Source organism: Ursus arctos, unplaced genomic scaffold, assembly GCF_023065955.2.
Source record: "Ursus arctos isolate Adak ecotype North America unplaced genomic scaffold, UrsArc2.0 scaffold_10, whole genome shotgun sequence".
Taxonomy (NCBI): Eukaryota; Metazoa; Chordata; class Mammalia; order Carnivora; family Ursidae; genus Ursus; species Ursus arctos.
The window spans coordinates 16,368,816-16,384,785 of NW_026622764.1; the positions used below are offsets into that span (position 1 = coordinate 16,368,816).

Sequence of the window (15,970 nt, forward strand, 5' to 3'; positions counted from 1 at the left end):
AGCTCTTGCCCACATTAGGAACTTTGCACTCCCCTTCCCTCCGTGGAAATGATGAGCACTTTGCAGAGAGGCCTCCCTCTTGTTCCTCAGGTCTCAGCTCACCGGGCCACCTCCTCACTGCTGCTCTTCAGTACATTGCTCTGTAGATTTCTTTTACTTTATCAAAAATTACCTTATATCTCTTATCTGCTTAAGCATAAGTTAACTGTCTTACTCAAGTAAAATAGAAGATACCTAAAAGTAGGTACTTTGTCCATGATATTCCATCTCAAGAGCCTTGACAAATGCTCAACATATATGACATTTAAATAAAGATCTGCTTTTGAGGGGGCACCTGGGTGGCTCAGTCATTAAGCGTCTGCCTTTGGCTCAGGGCGTGATCCCAGGGTCCTGGGATCAAGCCCCACATCAGGCTCCTCTGCTGGGAGCCTGCTTCTTCTTCTCCCACTCCCCCTGCCTGTGTTCCCTCTCTCGCTGGCTGTCTCTCTCTGTCAAATAAATAAACAAAATCTTAGAAAAAAAAAAGATCTGCTTTTGAATGGATTATTATTAACTAAACCACGTATCACATTTACCCAATAAACATTTTCACTGAAGTGTCTAATTTTAATTTTCCAACAGACATTTTACCCCATTTATTCTTTTTGGATTAATACTCCTTTTAAAAGCAATGTTTTAAACTCCTAACTTCATACATTGAGAAAAGGAGAGAGGCTTTTTTTGGTTTGGTTTTTTATATGAGCCTGTACTGGACTGAAACATCATCGCTTTGAGTGTGCAGAACACTCGGTAGTCATTTTAAGCCCAGGAAAAACTAGAAGAACCTGAAACACACAAACAATACAAATAAACAACTTGCAAGTTTTTTTTTTAAGCCTTGTGCAAAACTGACCACTCTCCCAAGCTCCGAAACTGAGCCCACCTCCTGGGGCCAACCCCAGGGTGAGGCTCATTCACCGCAGTTATTTCGGAAGTCAGTACTGTATACAAAGCACCGTGCATGGAGCTGGGATTCAATAAACACCAGTGCCAGATCCTGCCTGCCTAGACTTTTGGGTCTATTCAGACAAAAATGAGTACAAAAGGCGAGGTCTGTGTCTGCCAGCTTCACTGTGAGGATGAAACAAGACAACACATAAACACACACAGTACACCAGAAAGTGCTATATGTGTATGCATGATGATGGCATTTCCAGAATACGGTGTCCATTTTCACATGCACCAGGGACAGAGGAGGAGAACCACGATCACGAGAAATTTTCAAAATATGGAATATGGGAAATGGTGGCATGACCCCATGTGCATGAGAATAATCATAGGGATATTAAGACAGTGTCAGATATTTGGAAGACCATCAGATAGAAAAGGAATAGATCTGTTTTGTGTCATCTTAAAGATCAGAACGAGGAACCAGTGAATGCAATGAATACTCTGCTGGATATAAAGAAGAATTTCTAAATGACTCCCAAAGTGTAACAGGCTGTTTCCAAAAGACAGTGAATGAACTGTTCATTCCTGGGGAAGTTCAACACTAAAGAGGTGGTTCTCATCTTCGAAGAAGTAAACTTTTTGAAATGCCCTGGGAAGCTTAAACTAGAAAATGGTACCAAGACTGGATCCCCTAGTTACCCAATTGCTCCCTCTACCCCATGAGGGGAGGAGGCTTCCCCTCTACCACCAAGGTAGAACGTTACTATAGTTAATCTCATGCTTTAAAAAATATATATTGGTATAGTAAAATATGGAATGATGTCTAATCCCTAATGGGGAATGTAAAATGCATTAAATTCTAACACGCTTATAAAATTCAGAGAGAGAATCATTCATGGACAGCCACTAATGATGGTGATTAAGGAAGATGACTTTAGTTCAAACAAGCAAATGATTAAGCTTGAGAATACAAAATGTGAAAGGGCTCTAATTAATAAAGTAGAAAATTTTTCTTTTCAGCCTACTTTCTAGAACATAAATATGTGAATCATCCTTCCAGGATATTGATGAATGACCTTCATATTCTAAAATTCAGCTAGGGCAGAAATCATTGCCTAGAAACCAAAGTGCAATTCAAAAGGTCTACTGGAAACATGCCAGAGACACATGTAAGCAGCTTTGGCAAAGGCACTAATCAAGAAAGGAAGTTGGAAAACTGATTAGGAGGGAGAGAAAGATCCAAACTTCCTGATTTCCTGTCTGGCTTCCTGTCATGGATTTCCATTTCAAATATATCTTATTGAGAAGATTATTACTGTTGTATATTCATCTTTAAAATCTACCTTTTCATTCTTCCTCTAGATCCATTCAGTCATCAGCTACTGGTGAATTATAATGCCCATACTCAGCTCACTGGGGATAATAACTTCACAGGTGGAATTGCTCTTTTTGTTACTTGCTGATTTATATTTATAGAATTTTAAAAAAAGAAAAAGACACATGAATCCCAATTCTTAAAGCCAGTAGTGTCCTCATAATATTAGAAAACATTCATGTTTAAGTTAGCAGAAACAAACAAAGAAAAAGAATCTCTAGTGAGTCCTTTGCAAAGGGATGCCCCACAGTTATCAAGGGTAGCAACTGAAATCCAATTCTGTTGTGAATTTAGCACTGTCTGAGGATGCAGACTGCAGTCGTGCTTGGAAGAAGAAAGATCCAAGATAAAGGGAAGGAAAATGGGAGGCTAGAAGTGTCCACTCTTTCTGCTCCAACTGTTCTCCATTTTCAGCCTTGGAAATCATAACCAGAGGGTAATCTAAACTCTATAATCCTAAATTACAGGTAATAGAAGAAATTTGTTCTCTTGGTTAACTGTAAAAAACCACCTCATTCAGACCAGTAGACATTCAGTATGTGTGCTCCCTTTCAATGCCAAGAGTGTGTGTGTTTCATTTCAGTCGATATGGAGGCATTAATTTTGGTTAAGTTCACAAACTTAACCAAAGGTTCTACCATATCCTGTCTATAGCCTCAGATTGTTTAATCTCTTGTACCTTAGTTTTTTTTTTTTTTTATTCTGCAAAATGAGGACAATGTCACTGAATAAAGAGGTTTCTTGTGAAGATTAAATAAATACATATAAGTTAAGGATTCAGAACAGTACCTGGGATAGAATAAGCACAAAACATGTGTTTAATTAATGGTACTGGTAAACTAGTATTCTTTTAATATTTTATTTATTTACCAAAGAGAGAGAGAATGAGCTGGGGAGAGGGGTAGAGGGAGAGGGGGAAGCAGACTCCCCTCTGAGCAGGGAGCCTGATGCAGGACTCGATCCCAGGACTCTGGGATCATGACCCAAACCGAAGGCAGACACTTAACTGACTGAGCCACCCAGGTGCCCCTACTGGTAAACTAGTATTAAGGAGCTATATAAACTTGAACCATGAGCAACACAGGGGCATCTCCTTAAAAACTTTCATAAAATTATCATTTTTAGGGGCATCTGAGTGGCTCAGTTGGTTAAGTGTCTGCCTTCAGCTCGGGTCATGATCTCAGGGTCCTGGGATGGAGTCCCACGTTGGGCTTACTGCTCAGCAGGGAGTCTGCAATCCCTCTCCTCCCCTCTCCATTCTCTCTCTCTCTCTCTCAAATAAACAAATAAATTTTTTTTAAAAAAGATCATTTTTAGCTTGAACCTTTGTCTCTGTGATAAATTCATATCTAATACTATACACTGAAAATCAAACTAAACAAACTCAGTGACTTACCAGCAGGTAGTTTACTTCTGGGAGAAAATGAATTGTCAAGAGTCAGCACAACCCCACAGCTTTTAATTGAAGAATTTTTGCCATTAATGGTTGCAGGAATGGGACAGTGACGGTGCTCTGTGGCAGACGGGATGGCTCCAGAGAGCACACTTATGTTGAACAAACAACAGCGGATGTGTGTTTTGGCATCACTAAAATAAAAGTTACCATGTTAAATACAGCAGAAAATCTTCGCATTGAAGGAGCCCCGACAGCAGCTGTCAGCTTGAACATTTTATAGCACCAGGGCAGCTTGTTAAAAGGCAATGAAAGACAGCACTATTAAGCTCAGGGTGGCGCTGAAATAGTTTCATACAACCCATACTCATTTTCCCTACCACCAAGTGAGGATGCCCATCGAGAAAGGCCATCACGTACAGGAGGTCTCTGCAACTCACTGGTATTGATTGTAATGAGGAAGACATTTTATTGCCACCTGGTGTTATAGTCTACCTAGTAACCCACACAGCTGTTTTGATTAATACGTGGACTTACACAAAAAAGCACTTGTACAGCAGTTTTACCTAACAGAGCTCCCTTTATAAATTCCAAATAAAACAGAGCTTCCTACAAACAGAGGAAGGATTACATTGAATCCCATTGTTTATAATTCAAAAGGCAACCTTGAAGGCGGGTAGGGATTAAAGCAGCCTACCTTTCTGGAGCCAACGGGGCATCGTTTTCATCAATAATTACTCCCTCTTAATTGCAGCTCAATTAATTTTTGGTATTAAGTAAAGCTCTCAACTACTGGAAGACATCCAAATCTGGAGGGACAACTAATGCTCTGCTAAAGACCATAAGAAGAGTCCTATGAGGAGAGGACAAAGAGAAACACCTGCACTTGGAAGAAAAGTGGCATCAGGATAAAAAGGTGGCATGTCAACCATATCTCGTGCAAAGATCTTCCCAATGCACAGGTTTTCTATAACTTTTCTGCCAATGGTAGCAACATAATCCAAGCCTTTCCTGACAAAATTCCAGACAGCACCAAACATGGAGCAAGTTCGATTTTATGAGCTGGTAACATTTTATCTGTCGAACTGAGCCGCATTCTCTCACAAGGAGATTAAGTGACTTCAACAAAATTAGATTTTGATAGATAACTACAAAATCTTATTATTTAGAGCAAGATTTAAATCTTTTCCATCATCAATTAATATTTAGTAAGCACACATTGAGTGCAAGGCACTGTATTCTGTGTTCTGTGCCTATTCTTACAAGAATAATAATTTACTTATCTTTTCATAATAGAATTGCAAAGCAGTCTGTAAGACCTGTCTGGTGATAAGTAATCAGAACAAGTACAAGGTGGTAACAACTACAAGGAAGAAAAAATTCAAACATACAACAGGGGATGACAGGCTTATTCTAGGGCAGACATCACAAACTCAAACACCCATACAGACTGGGAAGGAAAGCAGGTACAAATTGGGCTCAGTACAACGCTAGACAGAGGCAGGAAGCCTCCCAAGAACTACAGCTGGCAAGCACCAACTAAGGCTTTCACATTAGATAAACTGATTAACAATTACGAACGAGGTTGGAGGGCCTCCTTGGCCTACGGTCCTACAATCTCTAACAACACCACCCCTGCCATATAGAGGCAGGAACACCGGCTCTGAGGTCAGAACCTGAGACTGAGGCTCATCTCTTCTAGACACCAATTATGTACTCTTGTGGAAATCACTTAATCTTTCCATATTTCAGTTTCTTCCTCTTCAAAATGAAAATAATAGCACATGCTCTGCTTTGATAATATTGTTAGGTGATGCAAAAGAAATGCTGAAGTTGAAAGAACTTGGTAAAGTTGAAGATAGCTCAACAATGTGAGGGATATTATTATGATAATGAGCCAGAGAATTGTGTACAGTTAGCATCAGCTAAATAGGAAATATTGTATTATTTATTCTATTGTATAATATGATGGGGTATTTGTACTGCATATGACATATATGTTAGAAAAGATAATTGAATATACAACTAATTATTAGTATCTGGAGAAACACCTGCCCTCTAAATAATAAGCCATGCTATTGGCAGGTAAAATGCAGATAACAATAGACTTGATGAGTGATTCCCAAGATGGCTCAATGGTCGGAAGAAACATTTGCCCTGGGAGGGGCAGGGAGAGAAGGCTGTGTAACCAGTTGCCCATTTACTTTTGGTCACTATATTTACTTGTGGGGGGGGGGGGGTCAAACAACATTAAAGTAAAATATACAAATTTTCAACATGATATCTGAAAATGTAATGAGAAGCATAACTGATTTTAAGAGTTGGTAGTGTTTTGCAAGCCTTTTATAAAGAAATTAATAAAAATATATTGAAAGACATTTTTTTAAAAACCTGAATCAATGTTGAGTTATACATGCTGTTAGATAATAAAATTCAATATCAGAAAGATGTCAGTTCTCCCAAGATTAATATATGGATTCAATATAATTCCAGCCTAAATCTCCGTAGGGGTTTCCATGGATTGTGATTGGCTGATTCTATAATGTATGCGGAAGAGTAAAGGGCCATGAAAAACAATAACACTCCAGAAAAACAAGGTAAACAGAACACTAAGATTTTTATATAGAACTATACTAATTAAAATAATGCGCTTCTACTATACCCTCAAACAGAATAAAGCCCAGAAATAAACATGCCCTAAAAGAAAATTCTATTTATGACAGAACAGGCATTGCAGATAGGTGAGGACTAGATGGATTAGTCAATAAATGCAGATGAACAGCCATTAAAAATATTAAAATAAATAAAATGGATTCGACTTTACAAACAACATAAAAGTTGCAATGGAATATCTTTATAATCTTATGATAGTGAAAAATTTCTTAATCAACATACAAAAAATAAATTATAAAAGGAACAGTCTGATGAATACAGTTACAATAAATGAAGGATATCCTGTTTGTCAAAAACAAAAAGATAAAAGGAAAAGCCACAAACTGAGATATTTATAGCCTAAAACACCAACAAAAGATTCATAACCAGAATATATTAAAAACTGCTACAAATCAGTCCAAAAAGATAATAACCAAGGAGAAAAATGTTTAAATACATGAACAAGAATTCTGCAGAAGAGTAAATACAAATAACCCCCATACACTTCACATTTACTATTTTGGCAAAAATTTAAAACTGTGGCATCTACAACTAGGTGGTGTGCAAACTGGTACAACCACTTGGCACATAATTTGGTGGTGTGAAAACTGGTGCAACCACTTGGGGAAAAAAAACAGCAATTTTAATCCATATATAAACCCTAAAAACAACTCCTGCATGTGTCAACCAGGAGACATGTATAGAGGAGCGCTTAAGTATCCTATTCTCGGTTTTGGCTCAGGTCATGATCTCAGGGTCATGGGAGTGAGCCCCGGTCAGCTCCATGCTCAGTGGGGAGTCTATTTGAAATTCTCCCCCTCCCCCAACTCATGAACTTCTGCATGTGCTCTTAAATAAATAAACCTTTAAAAAAACAAAAAAAGAATGTCCATAGAAGCAGTGTTTATAATATCAAGTATGTGAGATTCATAACCCTAAGTTCAACCAACAGTACATTAAATAAATAAGTAGTGTGTCCACTCAATGAGATTCTCTAGAGCTGAGAAAAACAAGCAAACTAAATCCAAGTGTCAGTATGGATGAATCTGCAACATTGAGTAAAACATCTTAAAAGAAATCATTAAGTATCATTACACTCTATGATTCAAAAACAGGCAAAACAGAATATTGCTTCCAGATACATACATAGGTAGTAAAGCTATAAATAAAACATAGGAGTGATGTACAAAATTCAGTATTAAGTTAACCTCCATAGCTCAATGAAAGGAGAAGTATTTATGGAGGGGGCACTGGAGTTATAAAGTTCTGATAATGATTTTGTCTTAACCAGCAGGTGGTGAGCTTACAGTGTTTGCCTTCTTATTAGTGTGTGAACTATACATGCACAATAAATACTTTATCTATATGATCAATTTTATAATAAACGCTTTTTAAAGAAGTGGTTATCAAAGTGTGTAAAGTTGTGGTAGATGAAGAAATTACTAAAAAATAGCTACTTGGGGAGGAGCATATTTGGAAGCAACAGAATGAAGAATAAATAATATGACTACATCTCCATTGCTTCATGAAATGTAAATAATGAAAGGCAGAAAAATGAGGAAAAAACAATGCTTTCAGGAGGAAAAAAGATGGTTTAAAATGTCTTCCATAATACAAAAGTGTTCATTATTCAAATAAATTCTCTAGGTATTTATATGCTTATTCTAGAAGAGAAAAACAAATACATTTGTTCCAAAAGGTGATAAAAATCAACTGATATTTCTCACGTGAATTTATATCCATACCAAACCTTTCTCAATTTGACGATGAATCATCCTCCAAGCTTAAGAAAGAGAGATAAAGAACACCATTTTTTTTTAATTCACATTTAAAAATATAATAGAGGAAAATTTCAATTTGGGAGATGCCAGTGAGAATGGATAATTTTCATTTACACAATAAGTAAAATTCTTTCCAAAGAACAGAATTGATGTATATATAATTAAACTTAGGCTAATTGGGATCTGAAAACAATGTAATACAAAAGTATTTTTAGAAAGAGAGGGAGGGAGGGAAAGGAAGGAGGGAGGGAGGAGGGAAGGAAGGGAGGGAGGGAGGGAGGGAGGGAGGGAGGGAGGGAGGGAGGGAACTTCACCACTTATCACCAATAGGCATAACACACTACAGAGTAACAAATAAGACTGAAACAAAGCCAAAAATCCGATCTCCAAATATTTATTTCTAAGACCTTCTGAAAATACAATGAGCGTGTGAGTCTTATCAGAGTTATTAGTGCTACATTCATTTGTCCATTGAACAAAGAGAACAATTTCTCCTTTAAACATTATTATGAGGCCTATGAAAATCAGGCTAATTCCAAAAGTCTACAATATGAAAGAGTGACAGAAGCATAAGAAGATACAATTTCAGGATGCAAAGTTTTGTCTGAATGTTAACTGTTTTGTTTGGATTTCCATACATGATTAGACATACAAGATTATGTCTATATGTTGACAGAAAGAAGTGAGTAGAGAAAGAAAAATGAAAGATGCAAGAAAATCTTTAGTCAGTAGAGCAAGTCCTAGAATGAGGTGTGGGGAGGCAATGATGCCAAGATCAAGAGCGGAGACAAAAGAACAGGGGTAGCCTCACAAGTGAGAAGTGATGGGGGATCACTTCGGTGAGAGCAACGAAGTCCTTAGGATAAAGCAGTGACTTTCAGTGCATGAATTAGCAGCCCCGCTGGAAACATCTGGAAATCTATGAGGGCTTTTGATTATCACAATCATAGGTGGGGTCAATTGGCATCCAGTGGGTGGGAACTTCAGATACTGAACACCCCATACATAATATGTGAGACATTCTTGCACAGTGAATTACCTCACTCCAAATGCAAAAAGCTTCCATGTTAAAACACAGGAGGAGCCTTTGTCTTCCTTTACACTTACGTTAACTTCTGCTAACTTTGGCCTTAATTAGTGCGGTAAGATAATTAGAGTACAACTTCCTGCACTCATAAAACTTCCACCTGTGAAGTAGATAATTTTAATTTTAATAAAATATGACCTAGGCTTTTTGGAATTTTCCTAAACAATGGATTCATTGGGGTGCCTGGGTGGCTTAGTGGTTAAGCCTCAAACTCTTGATTTCGGCTCAGGTCATAATCTCAGGGTCATGAGATCGAGCCCTGAGTTGCACTCCTCACTGGGCATGGAGTCTGCTTAAGATTCTCTCTCTCCCTCTCCCTTTGGCCCTCCCCGCCTCCCCTCGCGTGCATGTGCACATGCACTCTCTCTCAAAAAAGGGGGGAGGGAGTGGCACCTGGGTGGCACAGTCAGTTAAGCTTCAGATTCTTGGTTTCAGCTCAGGTTGTGATCTCAGGGTCATGAGATTGAGCCCCACATCAGGCTCTGCGCTCAGTGCGAAGTCTGCTTAAAACAGACTCTCTCTCCCCTTCATTCTGTCCCTCCAACCCCTTCCATGCACTCACACTCTCTCTTTCTCTCAAATAAATAAATCTTTTAAAAAACAACACACACAATTGATTTATTTATAATTTCATTATTACAATTTCATTACTATATAGATTTAAATGTTACAAAACCTTTGTAACTAAGATTTTATTTGTTCATTCCTTTATCTGTTGGGTTTAAGTAACCAAGAAAAAGGATAGCAGACTGATGGTGTGTTTGATGGACACTTAACACTCTCAGGGTACTCATTTTATGTAAACATTTACCTCTTTTAGTAGCTATTCAGCAAAAAAGCCTGTAAGATAACAATAAGGAAGGCCTATGAATATCAACAACATACTCCATTCTTCCCTGCAAGACCTGTAATACAGGCTCTGTTTTAAGCCTGTTAAAAGAGTGACAACAGATCCAAAATGGAGTCACTTGTGCTCAGCCCACATAACCACAGAAAGATTCAATACTTACAGTGTGAACCTTCCCAGGAATGGAATCTTAAACCAGTCAATCTGGAATTACCTGGCCAGCCCTAGTGAGGTAATCTGATAAACTCCTGTCATCTCCCAAAGGAAGGTGATCTTGCCTGAATCAACCCACTCTTTGCTAATAACTTCTTTGTCCCACCTACTTCTTCCTATAAAAGTCTTTCATTCTGTGCAGATCTTCAGAGCTCCCTTCTACCTGCTAGATAATGCTGTCCAATTCATGAATCATGGCATAAAGACAGTAAGATCTTTAAAATGTACTCAGTTGAATTTTGTTGTTGTTGATTTTTTTTAATAAGTTATTTTTCACCATTAACTACTGAAACAGAGAAGATCTACTGATAAAGTCTAATCTTAGGAACTTTAGGAAATAACATAAATCCTTATTAGCAAATCAAACTAATTTAAATATGCAACTCAACTTTTTGTATTGTAGCTGATCAACAGAACAGGAAGTAGGGGAATGGTGTTTACAAAGTAGCCAACCCTGTTTTTAATTCAATTGCAAAGAAAAAGAAAAAACTAACCCTTGTACATAATTATGAGCATTTAATCCATTTACAATTTATAGTAGCTACTAATAGTGACTAGTGAACTGGCTTTTACTTTATTATTCAAGTATCAAAACATTGCCTACATGCCATAAATTATCTTGTTTATACTCAGGATCAGAATCGGAAGAGAAATTTAAAAAATTTTCTCTGTGGGCAATTAGGTTGACCACAAAACATAGTGAATCTGAGTTTCTGAGTTTCCCTGGGGCCAATGTATTAAGGGAAATAAACAAACTCCCCAGTATCTATTTTTAGTTAGTATGTCTCAGGGTACAAAGTTTAATCTAGGTCACCATGGGAGGAAATTTTATAGGCGATTTTACACAAGATGATTTTTGTAAAGATTTCCTCTAATATTTAAAAACATACACAAATTTACCTGGTCTTTGACTTATGTACAAAATCAGATTCTGCAGCCCCGAGTTCTGACGCCTATCACTGAATGTAAAAACCTACAATGTTGTCAAGAGAAAGCCTAGAAATATGCAGTGAACTTTTGAGGAGAAATCCCTGATTTTTCCAATATTACATAGTCCTCTACAATACTAATTCAGCACTTAATAAACATATGACAGATAAACATATGTTACCATCATATTTCCTAAATTCTGGCTAGGGGTTGGGATAATTCCAAATTTTTATATTTATTTCAGACTGAGCAACTTTTTTTTCTTTTGAGCAAAAGAACAGAAACAAAATAATCTTTGTAGACTCCACTTGTTTGTTTTTCATATATGGAATACGACAAACACACACACACTTTAACCTTGGTGGAAAAACAAGGCAGAGTTTAGTATCTGAAAGCGTAGAAAATGAGTGGCTGTAAGCTTTATGCATGTAAGTGCACCGAGGAATTTTCTTTATGTCTTGATATAACTTAGTGAAATTATTTTTAATATGGACCCAAACAAAAAATGAAGAGGTCTCGTGAGGAAAAAAAAGTGCAAGGTACTAAAATTTACTGATACTGCCACTGAAATCAGGCTGGAGAAAGGAAAAGACTTAATCGTTTGGGAGGATTGTAAATATGAATATATTAAAAAAAGATACTTTATGTTCAAAATGGTCATTTATCAGAGGTCATTTTTTATATTCACACATTTCCTCAAAGCTCTACATCCCTTCCCCTGACTCCCCATAGATCATTCCGCAGATCACCTAAGCAGAGACCAGAGAATATTTCCTCGTGGCACACATTTTACTACATTATAAATACATTTTTCCTGCACAGAATTCCATGCTGGGGAGGCCAAGACTCTGAGACAGTTTCTAAACTGGCAAGGAACAGAGCCAGGATTTTAATCCAGGTCTTCTGACATTAAGCACCTTTCATTATGCAACAGTCATCTCCCTAATGAGGTTTTGGTCTATTAACGAGACTGGAGCATCTCTATCTTCCTCTACGCAATTGATTTTTTTTTTCCTGCTAAATGAGAGTAGAGTCAATGAACAAGTGTAAAAGGAAATGAAACTACAAAAATAAAACTACAAATCCAACCAAGAAGCAGAAAGTCTTACTCCTAGAGCGTCTGCAGTGTCACCCTGATCATGCCATCCCAGCAGCTACAGTAAACAAACGGGTCCCAATCAGAGAATTATCCCTATTAGAAGGAGGGTAGGGGTGCCTGGGTGGCTCAGTCATTAAGCGTCTACCTTCAGCTTAGGGCATGATCCCAGAGTCCTGGGATCGAGCCCCGCATCAGGCTCCCTGATCCGCTGGGCGCCTGCTTCTCCCTCTCCCACTCCCCCTGCTTATGTTCCCTCTCTCCCTGGCTGTCTCTCTCTCTGTCAAATAAGTAAATAAAATCTTTAAAAAAAAAAAAAAAAGGAGGGTAGTATTTTCTCCATTTCTCCTAATAATTTCTATAGGCAATGAATGCTCGGAGCAAAGAGAATATTCATTTGTCACTGCAAGAGTAAGTAATGCTTATGAAAAGATACATTTAAGTCAAGTGACTACTTACTACACAAACATTGATTGGATTTCAACACATCAAAAGCTACTAAAAGGAATCCAACCTCCCAGTTATCCCTTGCATCGCAGAAAAGCCCTGTTCTATATTCTCACCCTTGTTTTTATATTAGATGCAAAAGAATAAAAAGCTGAGGATTTCTTCTTAACTGTTTTGCCTTGTGAGACAACCAAAGAGTGAAAAACCAATACCATCTACTGTTTTTTAGTGCAGGCTCAGAAGATGACACGCAATTATATATATTTATTCCACAAACGACACTTGCTATCCTCTTCCCCTAAGGCCACAAACATGACCCAGCATTTCCCTCATAGAAACATATTCCTTAAAAAAGGTTAGCTGGACATTTCGTTTTCTCTTTTTTTACCGCTTCTCAGATTTTATGGATTAGAGTTGAAAAGTCAACACTTAAAAACAAAGTGTGGTTTGGAAATGGTTATCTGTGAATATGAGTTCATTATTCCCCTTTGACAACCACAAGTAAAGTCAACAAAATATGTTCTGTCCATGTTTGACACAAAGAAATATCTTCCAGATGACCTGGAGATTATGGACTTTCTGGAAAAGCAATTTCGTTGTAAATGAAGGCATATATACACATCTGTAGGCTTTCCCCAATCTGTAAATGGTTCCACTCCCCCAACAGTTTGCTTATAAGTTTCTTCTAGAGCTTGAAGTGTATGTGTGTGTGTGTGCGCGCACACACGTACAGAGAGAGAGACAGACAAAGAGACAGAGACAGAGAGAAATAATGTGTACATTCTCCCAGAGGAGGGAGTTCTCAATCTCATTTTCAACTATTCAATGATTTTTAACCAGCTTTTCAAGGACCCTTCTGCAGCTCCAACTACTGTTCCAGGGACAGGCAGTATCAGCAGCGTGCAGGAGTTTGTTAAAACTGAAGGACCTCGGGCTCCACCTCCCACTGCAGCAAAATTTGCAGGTTAACCAGATCCCAGGTGGTTCCAACATACATTACGGTCTAAGAAGCACTGGCCTAGACCACCCAACCCCAACGTCTCCCAACTCAAGTACTTTACCTGGTTCCTTCCAACACTGAATGCCATCTACAACTGCTGAGAAAGCATTCCCCAACTCTCTCTCTCTCTCTCTCTCTCTCTCTCTCTCTCTCACACACACACACACACACACACACACACACACACAAACACAAGCCTCTCTCCAAACACCGCCCCCACCTCTACCCCACAATTCCTACAGTGCTGAGTGCATGAGCTTTCATTAGTCACCTAAGCGGAAACTGGAGGCTTAGATGTCCTGTGCTCCAGGAGGGAGTCTGTGTTGCTCTCCATTCCATCCTAGCACCTAGTGACTACCCGGAACTTAATGAATATCTATTGAATGAATAAAACTACTAACCATGTAGATATGCATCCCTCCCCTGTACCCACATTGCTACAGTCTCCTACTGAGTCTCTCGGGCTCTGATTTCCTCTCCTATCAGTATAGGAGTATGGTTTTCATGAAACACAAATATGGATTTGTGAATCACAATCCATATTTGTGTTTCACTCAAATACAATGAATGCATCCTACATTACTACTACATTGATATTTCCAAAACACGAATCAGATGATCCTCTCCCACTCCCACTCTCCATTCACTTTAAAACTGTGATCTCCCACAGAGGAAAAAGCAAAGTTCAGTGCCCAAGGATGGCCACCGCCTATTCCTCCAGCCTAACTGCTGCCTGTCCCACTCTTCTGCCCCAGCCACATCTCATGTTCCACCTCTACTAAAATATAAGCCACTCCTTGTTCCCATCTGCATTTGCAACTCCTCAAATCAAGCCAGTATACATTGAATCCTTATTTCCTGTAAGTATAAAGCATGTGTTGGGTTTGCACTTCTGAAAAGCTATAATAGGGCTTAAAAATAACAAAATTAATCATGAAAATTTAAAGTATATGCCAATACATCTTCATAAACAATCATGACATACAAAAATCAAACACCCAATACGAAAACTGCCTCCTAATTTTATTGGGGGGGGTGTATTTCTGCATGAGCTAACTGGCTGAAAAGTCTTAATATACAAATCCAAATAAACTAAGACTAAAAACACCTTTTCAGTTTCTAGTGCACTCCTAAGCATTGGCATCTTTCGTTTCTCCGAAGATTGTCCTAAGTCTTTCAAAATATAGACACGGGTCTACAAAACTTTAATTGCCCATTTGCTATGCATGAATCCTTGCAATATTTTTCTCCAGGTAAACACTGCAAAGAGGTAGGTTCCATGCAGTTTCCAGTTGAATCTTAAAAGTAAATACCACTTGTGGTTCTTGGGACTGGGGTCTTAAAAAAAAAAAAAGCATAAAACAGGGAGCCACCACTCAAGCTGAATAAATTGGAGGTGCTTACACAGGTAGTTCCAAAGCCCAAATCTCATACCGTTTTCACATCTCCATGCCCTAGAAAGCATTACACACCCAAGCCCGCACATGCAGCACACACGTCCTCCATCACTAAATCACCTAAACCCAGCCTAACTGTAGTCAAGGCTTTCTTAACTTATCCCCAAAGTCAAAGACTTCTACCACAGCTTCTGGTAACAAGTTATCTACATGTCTTTCTCCTGCTAAACTCTACAGCCCTCGCTTGGGTACAGTATTCATGTCTTCCCCATCTTTTTTCTCAAATACTTAGCATGGTGTCTCACATGGAATAAACAAACCTTTAATGTAGGTAAAATAGCATTAAGAGCCACATGTTGAAGATCTGCAACTTTCTAAGCCCTAAGCATTCCGGTTTTTAAAGATATATTTACTTACTTGAGAGAGGGGGGGGGGCAATGGGATGAAGGGGGGGAGACAGAGAATCTCAAGCAGACTCCCCACTGAGCACAGAGCCTGATGGGTTCGCTCTCATGACCCTGAGATCATGACCTGAGCCAAAACCAAGAGTTGGACACTTAACTGACTAAGCCACCCAGGCACCCGCTAAGTGTTCTGATTTAAGAGTCAAGATTTGAAACTTTCTGGGACCTGAGATCAACCCCAGTGAACCACAAGCTGGACGCAAAATGGGACTTGGACTTGAAGGACAGGTGAAAACTAGGAATTAAAGCATGCATACTCGTGGCAGCATGATGAAAAGGCTCACACAACAATAAGGTGGAAGAAGGATTGCAAAGGAGAAAGGAAAAGAGAAAGAGAAAATGGCAGCCCAGACCATTC

The 15,970-nt window shown here is 38.6% G+C and overlaps 1 protein-coding gene across 1 annotated transcript in view; it reads right to left on the bottom strand.

Moving 5' to 3' along the window:
* The window catches only part of GPC6 (glypican 6), a 1,041,998-nt gene that overhangs the window by 947,600 nt on the left and 78,428 nt on the right, over positions 1–15,970 (bottom strand). The window lies entirely within an intron of this gene.